The sequence below is a fragment of the Lactuca virosa genome, chromosome 8 (assembly GCF_052849685.1).
Source record: "Lactuca virosa cultivar CGN04683 chromosome 8, Lactuca_virosa_CGN04683_v6, whole genome shotgun sequence".
Classification (NCBI taxonomy): domain Eukaryota; kingdom Viridiplantae; phylum Streptophyta; class Magnoliopsida; order Asterales; family Asteraceae; genus Lactuca; species Lactuca virosa.
The window spans coordinates 221496543-221509373 of NC_136433.1; the positions used below are offsets into that span (position 1 = coordinate 221496543).

Sequence of the window (12831 nt, forward strand, 5' to 3'; positions counted from 1 at the left end):
TTATGCCAAATATACAACTTAAAGTAAAAGGAAAAAAAAATTCCTACTTCGTAGTTCGTATGGTACTATAATAGGTGTGAGACCCATATATTACATGAGTTTATTTAAAAAAAATTAAATATGAAATTTTAACAATTTGAAAAGTTTGAATTTATAAGAAAAATGAGAAAAATTTTGAATTATTAAAATTAATGAGGTTTTAATGTATTGAATACATTACATATATAAACTTTTTCTAATAAATATCTTACATATATATTACCTTACATATTAAATGTGAAATTTTAATTTAATAAAATGAAAAATACAATAAAATGACAAGTGGAAAATAGAAAATTCAAAAATTTTAGAAAATGTCATGTATCTAAATGAAGGAGAAGAAGATATGTGACAAAAAGTTCTTTATTTATTAGGGAGGATAAATTTCTTCTAAAATAAGCAATTGTGTCTATTTGTCTAAAAAAAATTACCAGCGTACCATCTACAATGTATCAAAAACTAACTATTGTCTTTATCAAATATTAGTTTATAACCCGTGGGAACCACGGTTATAAAATTAATTAAACTTTTATAGTAAAATTCAAAGTTATTAATTAATTATTTTAAATAAATTATTAATTAAGAGGTTTTTTTAGTTATATAAAATTATAATAATTGATTTAAATAAATATGTGAAATTATATCACTTTATAAGTTGTATTAATTTTATTTTAATTTTTATTTTAATGCTATTAATTTAATGTAGATAAAGTGGGAAATTTAAAATTTAAAATTTAAAATGAATAATCAATAGGTTGACAAGTGGCAGGTATTAATTAGAAAACATAATAGGGTGACACATGGCAAAAAAAATAATAAAATATGCATTAATTAAGAGGTCTAATAAGGTGACACATGTCAAAAGGAGAATAAAACTATTCTTTTATTATAATAGGGAGATTATAAAAAGTAAATGAGTTTTTATCGATAAAAACAAGAAACAATTTTTGATATGTCTTTGATGTGTCAAAATAATAGCAGGCACTTTTATATAGCTGGTACTCATGGTTTTGTTGTTTTTTAGACTATCACATGATCACATTATTACTTCTCTAATATAAACAATAAATGAGAGTGTGAGACTTTGAAAGAGAGACAAATATAAAATACTAACAAGATAATCACAGTCGTACCTACACATGGAGGAGAGGAGGAGCAAGGAGTAGTCCGACGGAGAGGAAGTCAAGAAGACTTCGTCAAATCTTTTTTCCAGTGAGCTTTCGTGTTGTGAACTCTTTGACAACCCCGTTTGGATTGAAACCGGAGAAGGCACTACGGCGGTCTGCTGAATTTTTTAGGGTTTCCAGTTTTTTAAATTAATAAATTGTATATAAAATTGATTGTTTTGTTATTTTAATAGAGATAACTAGATTATGACCCGTGTTAAACACGAGGAAACGCATATAAAAACATACAAATGTCCACATAACTCTTAAAATGAATTTATTAAACTCTTGATTACATATATTAAAAAAATTAATATCATAAAACAAAATAAAAATGAGTTGAAAATTAAAACTATAAATAAAAAAACAAAATATTTAATCATAAACCAATATAATATATTAAAATATCTGCATGAGTATTTAAAACAACGGTTTTCGAATGCAATTTGAAATAAATACAATCACATATTTCTACTTGACATATTAACAATCTCAAAATCTGAACAAAATGAAAATACTTCATGCGAATGATGTGCCGGAAGGACATGCTGAATCGTATTTCCTTTAAACAAAATAAAGGACATTGTTTCGATAACATCACCATTCTTTTTCACCGACATTGTAATTAGTAACATCTAATTAACCCACCGATTCTGATTGAAAACCCAAATAGTCCACGAACGATCTCCACTTATAGAAAATTATCCCAATTTTTCATCAAACTTGATAAGTCTCGATGTATAAGAGTTGATATCATTAGTAATAGAAGGTGCATATTTCACTAAATATTCTTTCGAATATACATCGAATCGCAAAATGTCATAGTTAGACAATAAGAAGTAAACCACACATTCGCTTATAATTACCTCATCCGAAACAGGATAAACAGAAGATGGTAATCGGATATTACAAAGCTCCCTCCATTTCGATGTATTAGAGGCAAACAATTCTAGGTGGAAGTTATCACAGTCCGCCTGATCCTTAAGCAGATAACTACAAAGAAAATAACATATAAGGAATAAAATAATATAACATAATATACCTAAAATAGAATACAGATAAAGTCTTACGATGACGTTGCGTATTATAATCGAATGATCTTCAAATACAACGGCTTCCAACTCATAACCACCATAGCAAACTTTACCGCAGTATATTTAGAGATTGGAAACAGTAACGATTTGCAATCTAAAGTCGTTGTTTTACAAACAAATAAAAACTTTTCTGGATATTCAGCTCCATTATCACATTCACCAACAATCAGTCCATACAAGTAAGATGCTAGAATTATACACGAATTTGGTATACAGCTGATGTCAAAACTTTTATCACCACGTGACGAAACAAACTGACGCTCCACAGTTCCCCATGGTTTTTTTTTGTTGAACAATAACTCCAAAAACCACATTATTTCTCCTCTTGTTGAAATCAAGAACATGCTTGTTGTACGTTAGTTTTTCACAATATTTAGTTGTACAACGTAAACTATGAAATGTTTGTAATGATATTCTTGAAAGAATTTCAATAATCATCTTATAGTCCAATGATGAGAACTATAAAACAAAAAACCAATAAGCAAAAGAGCATCCTATATGTAGAAATAATTCTAAATGTAGAAATAAAATCATATGTTATCTGTTTGATGTTAATTTTTTTTCCAATTCAGCAATGATTGTATTATCAGCAGTAAACTTTGAGATTTCATACATCAACTTTGTTCTTCAAATTTGAAATTTGAAATTTGAATTCTAAACGCCAACTTTTTATCTAAAAGTACATTCAAAGCAGATGGATAAATTTCCATGTTACCCTCCTAAAAAAATCAACGGTTATAAAAATAGATCTACAAAAATTAAAAATTAGTTTTATGTAAATGATCTTAACATCGATAACCTCATAGAAAATTTAAAGCAACTCTTGTGCAGTTTTTTCAAGAAGTATCGTTGCGTCTCGATCAAATAAAGTAAGTGACACCAAACCAGTAAAGTCTTGTACTCTAATGGTGATTTTGAAACTAAAACCATTGATATAAATAAATTCAGTAATATAAAATTTGAAAATTTAACCGAAGATTATAACAATATTTATAAAAGAATTATGGATAACCTTGGAACAACATATATATATATATATATATATATATATATATATATATATATATATATATATATATATATATATATATATTGTTCATGCAAGTTCAAGTGTAACAATTAAAAACTTATTTATCCTGATTTTGATTCTCATTCATTAAAACGATTTTTATGGCTTTCTTTTGACATTTAGTACAAGCCAAATAGTACCATTTCACATCAATACACACATGCTTAATCATACCGACAATAATCAAAGTGTTTTCCTGAAAAATATTGATGTAAGTTTACATTATATAATAAAAAAGTAAAATGAAATATGAGGGTAAAAATAATCCAAAAACTATTTGATATAATATATATTTCATAAATGCAATTGAAGTATATAACCTCATCTATATGTTCGAGGTCAGCAATAGCATGAAAATCAAAGTTATGAAGGAAATCGTCATTTACAGAGTAGACGATGGAGGATGAAACGTTGTTACAATAAGAAGATGTGCTTTGAGTCAACCAAATAATATAGAACGGGTAAAATAGGAAAAACATATACAATTCAAAATCATAATAAAGGAGGCTTATATCATAACAAAATAATATAATGTATTTTATATCCAAATAACATGATAAATGCATAATTCTTCATGAAACTACCTGGCGATGATCACTTACCCCTTTAAGCTTCCAGCATCTGATCCCAAGTATGAAGTCCCAAGCTGCAGCTAGTGGTCCCGGTTCGATGGGTGAGATAGCAACAAGATCCTGGACCAATAATGATACAATAACCGTGAACCTGTTCCATGGCATCCAAGGGGGTGAGAATAAACAGACAACAAAAATGCATGAATGCTAATGCTCTAAGCTAAATGCTATGCAAAAATAAAAAGGTGAAAAAGAAGAAAATAAAATCTTTTTGGAATTTAAAAAAAAATAAATAAATGAATGCAAATTAGCTTAAAACTAAAATGTTATGCAACCTAACTAAAAAAATGCATGAAAAATTAAAAAGAAAGGGAAATGGCCCATCCCAAGCTTAAGAACAAGCATTATCCTCAATGCTTAAGGATAGGGCGGAAATGACCTAAATCGGAGGGTCGGGCGGCGGAAAGTGTCCGTGGCAGTAGTGGTAATCCCACATATCCTGGACCTAGCGGGAAGTAGGTGGGAATGACTGCTCCATTCGCTCGACACGGGTCGCTACATCCTGGATGGCTAGGGTGTTCTCCTACGTCTAAGTATCGATGCGCGGAATGGTGGAGAACATTGTGGCAAACTGGTCGAAGAAGGCAGGGGGAAATATGGTGGATCTCGTGTCCCCCTTGTTGCTGCTGTGGCTGATACTGAGGCTGGAAAAAAATGTTTTGGAGGCTGAAACTGGTCATCTTCATAATCCACAGGAGGAGGGTAGTCGGATGGAATGACCCATTATTCGGGGTCGATTGGTTCGAAAGACCCTATATACTCGTGAGGAAGAATGAGGTATGTCTGATCATCAAGGTTCCATATATGAACACCAACTGATTTACGGATGATTTGTATCCGCCGGAGTGCGTTAATGTCAAGGCGAGAGGGCCCAGTTTCGAAAAATTTGACAAAAGTTTGGTATAAAACGGGGAACGAAGGGTGAAATTTTCAAAAATTTATTTTTCAAAATCCCAAAAACGCTTTTAAAATACTTTATTGGATTCGAAAAAAGGATGAAAGCATAGCTTTCCAAAAATGCCCTTCTTTAACATCTTTGGCGAGACGACTTCCTTGCTTGCTTCAACACCTCGGGACATCCAAATGGATGATTTCAAGAGCATTAGCATTGAAACCTTCATAGAATAGCTTCAAACTGTGCCCATTGACTTTAAAATTTTGTCCCGTCTTTTCGCTTTGAATTTCCACCGCCCCATTGTCAAAGGTCTTTATCACAATAAAGGGCCCAATTCATCTTGAGCTCAGCTTGCCCGGGAATAACTTCAATCGTGAATGGTAAAGTAAGACCCTATGCCCCGGTTCAAAATGCTTCCGGGTGATGGACTTTTCGTGGAAGAGTTTCGTTTTCTCCTTATAAATCCTTGAGTTTTCATAGGAGTCATTTCTCAATTCTTCTAACTCCTGGAGTTGAAGCTTCCTATGTCTTCCTGCCTCATCAATATTGGTAAGTATAGTGGTAAGTATTTCCGCATATCACGTGGGAATACTTCTTATGCCTTATCAATAGTGGAGTTGAAGCTTCCTATGTCTTGCTATGTCGTTGTAGTATAGTGGTAAGTATTCCCGCCTGTCATGCGGGTGACCCGGGTTCGATCCCCGGCAACGGCGCCAAAATTTGGTAGTTGTCGAGGCCAACAAAATTAATAACCCTAAATCTTACACACTAAAATAGTGTATAGTGGTAAAGGGATCGAATCCACGGAGATTGGTTCAATTTTATAACTCTATGAAAAATCTCTTTGTAAAACTACTTGTAAAATGACAATAAATTAAAAATGGGGGGTTTGGTCTTTTAAAATACTTGTAATAAAACTAGATTTAAACTAAGGTTTAAATGAACAATTCAACAAAATAAGAATTTGATGTAAAATCAATAACGGAAAGATGGTTGACTTAAGGTTTCCTCACTTTGACTTTTGATGAACATATAATTAGAATCCAATGGTGCAATACTTGTTTTAAATCCTTAATTTGGCTATAGTAATCCAAGAAGCTTGAGATTACCTAGACTCTTCTTAATTATTGAAATTGTTAGAGAAGCTCATAACAATTTCCTTAGTCAAAGTCATAATTCCCATTAAGCATGTAATTAGTGAAAGTCAACTAGCATTAAGAATCAAAAAGTCACAAAATCCAAGAGGAGTCAAATGCTTTCACTACCATGTTGGAGAAAATGTTTTTATGAGTGTGTGAAGTAAAACTAACACCAAAATCACTTATTGCTTGCTAATTTGAAGATCTTTTAATTAATTAAGAAATTAGCCAACTAATCACCACAAACATATTTAAACTCATGAATAAAAACATACAAGTAGTGATAAGATGTTAAAACACAAAACATTCTCATAAAGATTCAAACACAAGTTCATGGAGTCTTCAACATTCAACCAAAAAGTCAAAGGATTTCACCAAAGTCAACCAAGATTTGTCTAGCCAAGCATGGCTAAACTTAAGAAAACAAAGTTAGTAAAGATTGTACACAACATTAAACAAGAATCAAGAGATGAAAAGATGATGTGCTTGAGGTGTTCTTGGCCTTCAAAAGTCTTCTAAACTCCAGAGAGAATGTGTCAAAATCGGATGTCCAAGATAAGGCTAAAGAGGCACACCAACCTTCCCAATATAGAGCTCCAAACAAAATCCTGAAAATGCCCCTGCAGGAATCCATGCGGGCCGCGTGACTGTGACGGATTTTTGGGCTTCTTCAACAGTTGGCCCAATTCGAGTCTAATAAGCTTCTAGGCTATTTTTCTTCAAGTTTTCTTCAATTTGAGCCCAATTTGCCTTCTCCAAATCACTCGTAGCTTCCGCAAACACTCGATCATCGCTCTTCGCACACTCGAAAATTTAAAGTTTAATTCTTCCAAGCCTTTAAGCAATTGATAAACCCACTCCATGAATCACCTCCATAGCCATCAAGCCCAAAATCCTCGTTGTCCTCCAAGTCCGATCGCCTCCCAGAGATTGCGCTCCGCTAGTCTCCAAAAAATCTGCAATTATGCTCAGGAAATGGTTATAAAATAACAAAAAGGAAAATATGCATGAAAATTAACTAAAATGTGAATGAAATGTGCTAAAATAAACTATAAAAATAAATAAATAAAATGAAACTATTGCACCTCTATTGAGTAATGCCTGAGTCGCAACATCCAGGTCTGACCCAAATTGAGCAGGGGTATTGGTAGGGTCGTATGTTAGGTGGAGTTGAGTTTGGGAGTAGGGGAATAAAGTGGTTTTGTAAGCGGTTTGGAGGTAGGGTTTTAGGTTCTTCAAAGACAGGGTTGTATCGGTTTACAATAGGCTGTAATATAAGTGGAATTTCTAGGTTAGTACCTGATTCAACAACCAAATGTTAAAAACTATCCGACTTTTGAGGCCCCGTTGAAATACCCTGCCATTTGTAACGTTTACCATCTACAATAAAGATCATAAACATTTCCTTCCAATTAGCTTGAACTGTGCTTAATGTTGCCAACCATTGAACCCCCAACACCACATTTGCTCCACCAATTGAAAAATGATAAAAGTCTTGAATAATCTTCAATTCATCAACTTGAAGTGGAGTATTCTGTTGGAGATTTTGATAACCAAAACATAAACGCGGAAACATAAATATTGGATCTTTAATCTCGAATCTGATTAAAAGAAAACTTAAACATTAAAGAACGATTACATACCTGATTTCATTATAATCTTTGGATCTGAATAACTAGGGTTGGGTTTTCCAGTTGATCTCAAGAGCTCTCTCTAAAATCCCTCAGCAAACCCTAAACGAATTTACATGTGTATTTTCGTGGTCTTGATTGCTCCTCGTCACATGTATATATAGATGGAGATATACCCTAGTGTGAGAGATGGAAGGGATCTTGAGGATCTTGAGTCAAACTGGGAACTTAACCCATAAGGTAAGTTAATATTCTATAAATCGGTCCATCAACAATTTATATTCTTACCATAATAATTGGATTTAATAATATATCGTACATATTTATGAAGTGGTCCCATGATTATCCAATAATCTCCCACTAGACCATAAATATATAAATGTACGTATAACTGTATAAGCGCTTTAATGAATGTTATTATAACATTGGTATCCTTAAACAATCTCGTCCACTAATCATAATAGTATAGGATCAAAGCGGCCTTCGTTACAATTTACGTAACTAAACCTATCAATGGTCACATATACATATATAACTAACGACATAGATTAAATATGATGTGTGGTTTTAAAATCTAAATAGATTTCCAACGAGTTCCTTTTTACCTTGAAGTGAGATCAAACTTCAAATAAGTGCAACTAATAATGGAGTTAACTGAATTCTTAATTCTGTACAGAAAAACATACTTGTTGTTTAATCAACACATAAAGCACCATAAAACTCCCACTAAAGCCAAATATCACACCAACGTGTGTAGTATGCTCATGAAAGACCTAGGGAGGTAATCCCTTTTATGAGCGGATCCGCTTTTATGGAGTTTGTTCATATGTGCTATATATATTTCCATTTTGCACTATTGTATTAACAGAAGGAAACTTGATGTCAATATGCTTAGACTTAATAGAACATATGTTATTGGAATATAACATTGTTGACTTATTATCACAACTTTATTGGTCATTCAATACCAATAATGTGTGGCCTCGTGACAAATTTCCGCAACCATATTTCATGCTACAAATTATGATGCCATTATGGAAGAAGCTACCGAAGTCTATTCCATGAAATGGCTCATCATGCTAAAATGTAAAAGTATCCCGATATGGATCGGTAACCATTTTGGCATCTAATAAAATCAGATTCTTAATAAAAATGATCTCCAAAACATCTGATTTCCTATAGTTGAGCATATATCCTTTTGTTATATATAGATATCTCAAAAACAACGTGGTTGCTTTCTTATGATCCAAACTTGGGTTGTGTAGATATATACCCAAAACCAGAAAGATAAATTTACTCCCACATAATCTGTGATACACAAAATCATTTACTGTATTTACCTCAAAACCAAAAGAGATAATAAATTGATGAAAAATATGGTACCACGCATAGGATATCCAAAGTTGAGGTTGTTGAGTTTGTGTATTCAGAATAGGAGATTGAATAACATTGTCTTTCACTAATTCATAATCTGCATACTATCGAAAGCAATAATAGGAATCAAGATTGATTCCTCCTTAAGGACAATGTTTTAACCTTGTTTCTCCCCCAAACTCAACATCCTCAAAGAATGTTGCTTTATCCAAAATGCAAGGTCAATATCCATGCAACTGATAACTAACATAATGCCCTCATTCCATTCCTTAAAGTTAATCTCATTGATTACATGGCTCATAAATATAATCAGTGTTAGCAGATATAATACCATAATTCAAACATGAGCAAATCTATTTTTATGCTCATTAATCCATAAACTGTAATCAATAAATTCAATTTATGACATCTTTACAAGGTATCGACACAACATTATTATCAAGTCTTTGGACAGTAATACTAACTTGCAAGAGATAACCTTGTTTTAGAGATAAACATTGACAATAAATCATGTCAATTAACAAGCCCCTCTTTGGATTGACTTATTAATCACATGGAACCAAAAAATCACCACATATATGTTTATTCGGCCAAATATCAGTCTACCTTTGGGTCAGCTAATACCTGCATTAATAAACACATAAACTATAATTTTTGATAATAAGAATTGACAATTTATCATGTCAATTAATAAGCTCGTCTTTGGATTGACTTAGTAATGACATATAACCTAAAAATTGTCATATATTTATCATCAAATATGTGTTTATCCAGCCAAATATTAACCTACCTTTGGGCCGATTAATATCTGCATTAATTAACACATAAACCATAAAATCTAATAATAAACATCGGCAATAAAGCATGTCAATTAACAAGCTATTCTTTGGATTGACTTATTAATGACAGGTAACCTAAAAATTGTCGCATGTTTATTATTATATATGTGTTTATGCGGAAAAATATCAACCTACCTTTGGGTCGATTGATATCCGCAATAATAAACACATAAACCGCAATAATATTTAGATTCTTAGATAATTAATTTTCACAAAAGGGATCATATTGACGATATAGTGTGAAAATAAATTTGCTAAATAAATAAATAATGTCATAACTGAATTTATTGAAAACCCAAAAAAAAAATTCATCGTAAAGGAAAACAAAATTACATCCTTTTCCTTTTGCTAAATTAACCCATAAGATGACCATACTAAACAAATTTATTCTAATACCGCATTAACTTTATTATGATTATCATAATTTAACATATGACCAGAATGAAGCAAATAATACAAAATAAAACCAAAGGCAGTAAATTAACAAAGACAATATGTCAATTCTTGGAAAATTTTAAATGTGGTATAATTTAATATACCATAGGTACTCATGCACATGGTTTATTATTATTAAATTTGATATAGAGGTCATGATGGCTTAGAGAAGTACTATAGCCGTTTGAATTGAAAAGCAAATAAAGTGAGCAGTCACAATTCAAATTGGAAGACAGTAATATAAAATATTTAATTGTTTTCCATCAGTACGATTTCTTTACTAACTCACAACAACAAAAAACAGAAGATAAAAAGAAACCAGAAAACCCTCCGCTTACTTTTCAACGAGGTTAACAAGAAAAAACAGAAGATTAATCTTTGGAATTTTCAAACTAGTTGTTCAACAAACAGGTATGTTATAATCAAAATATTAATCCAAAATTTCTAGTAACAGATTCGAGTGGGCTCTGATACCAATTGTTGGAGATTTTGATAACCAAAACATAAACGCGGAAACATAAATATTGGATCTTTAATATCGAATCTGATTAAAAGAAAACTTAAACATTAAAAAATGATTACATACCTGATTTCATTATAATCTTTGGATTTGAAGAACTAGGGTTGAGTTTTCCAGTTGATCTCAAGAGCTCTCTCTAAAATCCCTCAGCAAACCCTAAACGAATTTACATGTGCATTTTCGTGGTCTTGATTGCTCCTCATCACATGTATATATAGATGGAGATATGCCATAATGTGAGAGGTGGAAGAGATCTTGAGGATCTTGAGTCAAACCGGGAACTCAACTCACAATGTAAGTTAATATTCTATAAATCGGTCCATCAACAATTTATATTCTTACCATAATAATTAGATTTAATAATATATCGTACATATTTATGAAGTGGTCCCATAATTATCCAACATATTCTTGCATACATTGTTGCACTTGATTACATCTCCATTTCCTATTTGAACGCCAAAAGGTGCTACTGCTTGGGTCTTGATTTTCAACTCAGTTACCAATACATCTGAGATAGAATTATGCATACTTGTACCTTCATTGTTTCGGGCTGTGGTTTACCAAAAATAGCATGCAAACTAATCTCGACAATTTCGTTAGTGTCCCCTTCAACGTGACTGACTTTGTTAGTTGGTGTTTCATCCAGAGCTTCCTCCACTTCCAGCACCTTAAGAGTGCCAGTTTTACATCGCTGACCCATCCCATATTTTTCCCCCACACCGAAAACATTCACCCCTGAGATAACGGGATTATTTTTCAGCATTTGTGATTCGTGAGGGTGTTTTGGAATTGTTGTTGGATGAAACTGGGTGAAAGTTGAAGTTTTGGGTTCCGATTGGATGCGTTTTGAAGGTGTTGTCCAGGTTTGCCCTTTCATGGGACGAGTATGACTGAGTTTTGATTCGAATTCCAAGGCAATACTCACAGCTTTGTATACCGTTCTTGGTTTCTGAATTATTACATCCACTTTTAGTTCTTCTTTGAGATCATTAAGAAACACCCCTAGGAGGCAATGTTCAGGCCAATTAGAAACCCGAGAAGAACGTTTAGCAAATTCTTGTCGATATTCTTGTATCGTCCCTGTTTGTTTTATATTGCACAAATGCTCGTCTAGGTTTTGAAACTCAGTAGGCCCAAATTTTTTCTGCTAAAGCATGAACTAGTTCTTCCCAAAACTCTATCTTTTGATCTGTAGAAAGCCAAGAATAAAAATCTAAAACATCTCCTTCCAAGTGCAGTGAAGCAACATCTACTTTCTCTTCTTTAAGTATGTCATAATAACGGAAATACTTCTCAGCCTTAAGGATCCATCCTCGAGGATCACCATCACTAAAGGTGGGAAAGGGAATTTTATTATTTGGATGATGCCTTTGGTGACGCCATGATGACTCCCCTTCGTCCTGCTTTCCATAACTGTTACCTGATCTATCCCTATTGTGTGATTGTGATTTAAGAGCTGCAACATCCTTCTGTAAGGTATCTATAGACTCCAATTTCTTAACTATGGCAGCCAATTGCATGGCCACTGAATCTGGTGGTTGATTGCCTTCTCTGAATTGCTCTGGGTCTGTACCATGCTTTCGTTTCCCGGCAATGGAACCAATGATAAGAAGCAGAAAATTAAGCAGGCAAATGATTCACACTTTTATAAAATTAAAGCCAAATTCAAGATGACAGGTCTCCAGTACAAACAAGATAACAAAAACTGAATAATTGAACAACTAATTTCAAAAACAAAGTCTGCTAAAATATTAGAAACTGATGTTAACTGCTCCTGAAGTGAACCTCTCCCTTCAGTTTTCTCGGTAGTTTGTTGACCCAATGGGTCCAACCAAAATCCGAAAATAATATTGAATTGCTCCTGATCTGCTGCTTTGACTCTTGTCTTTTTCCTAGTGTATACTTTGAGGTTTTTATCACAACCACGAAATTTTGAGACTATGCTTCAGATTAGAGAAAAATAACTCTTGTAGGTTAATAGGACTCCGATACAAA

General features: G+C 32.7%; 1 non-coding gene across 1 annotated transcript; it reads left to right on the plus strand.

The window, feature by feature from the left end:
• The first annotated feature begins 5536 nt into the window (after positions 1 to 5536).
• TRNAD-GUC (transfer RNA aspartic acid (anticodon GUC)) lies at positions 5537 to 5608 on the plus strand. The gene has a single exon. It is a non-coding gene; the product is annotated as a tRNA-Asp (tRNA).
• Positions 5609 to 12831: the final 7223 nt, after the last annotated feature.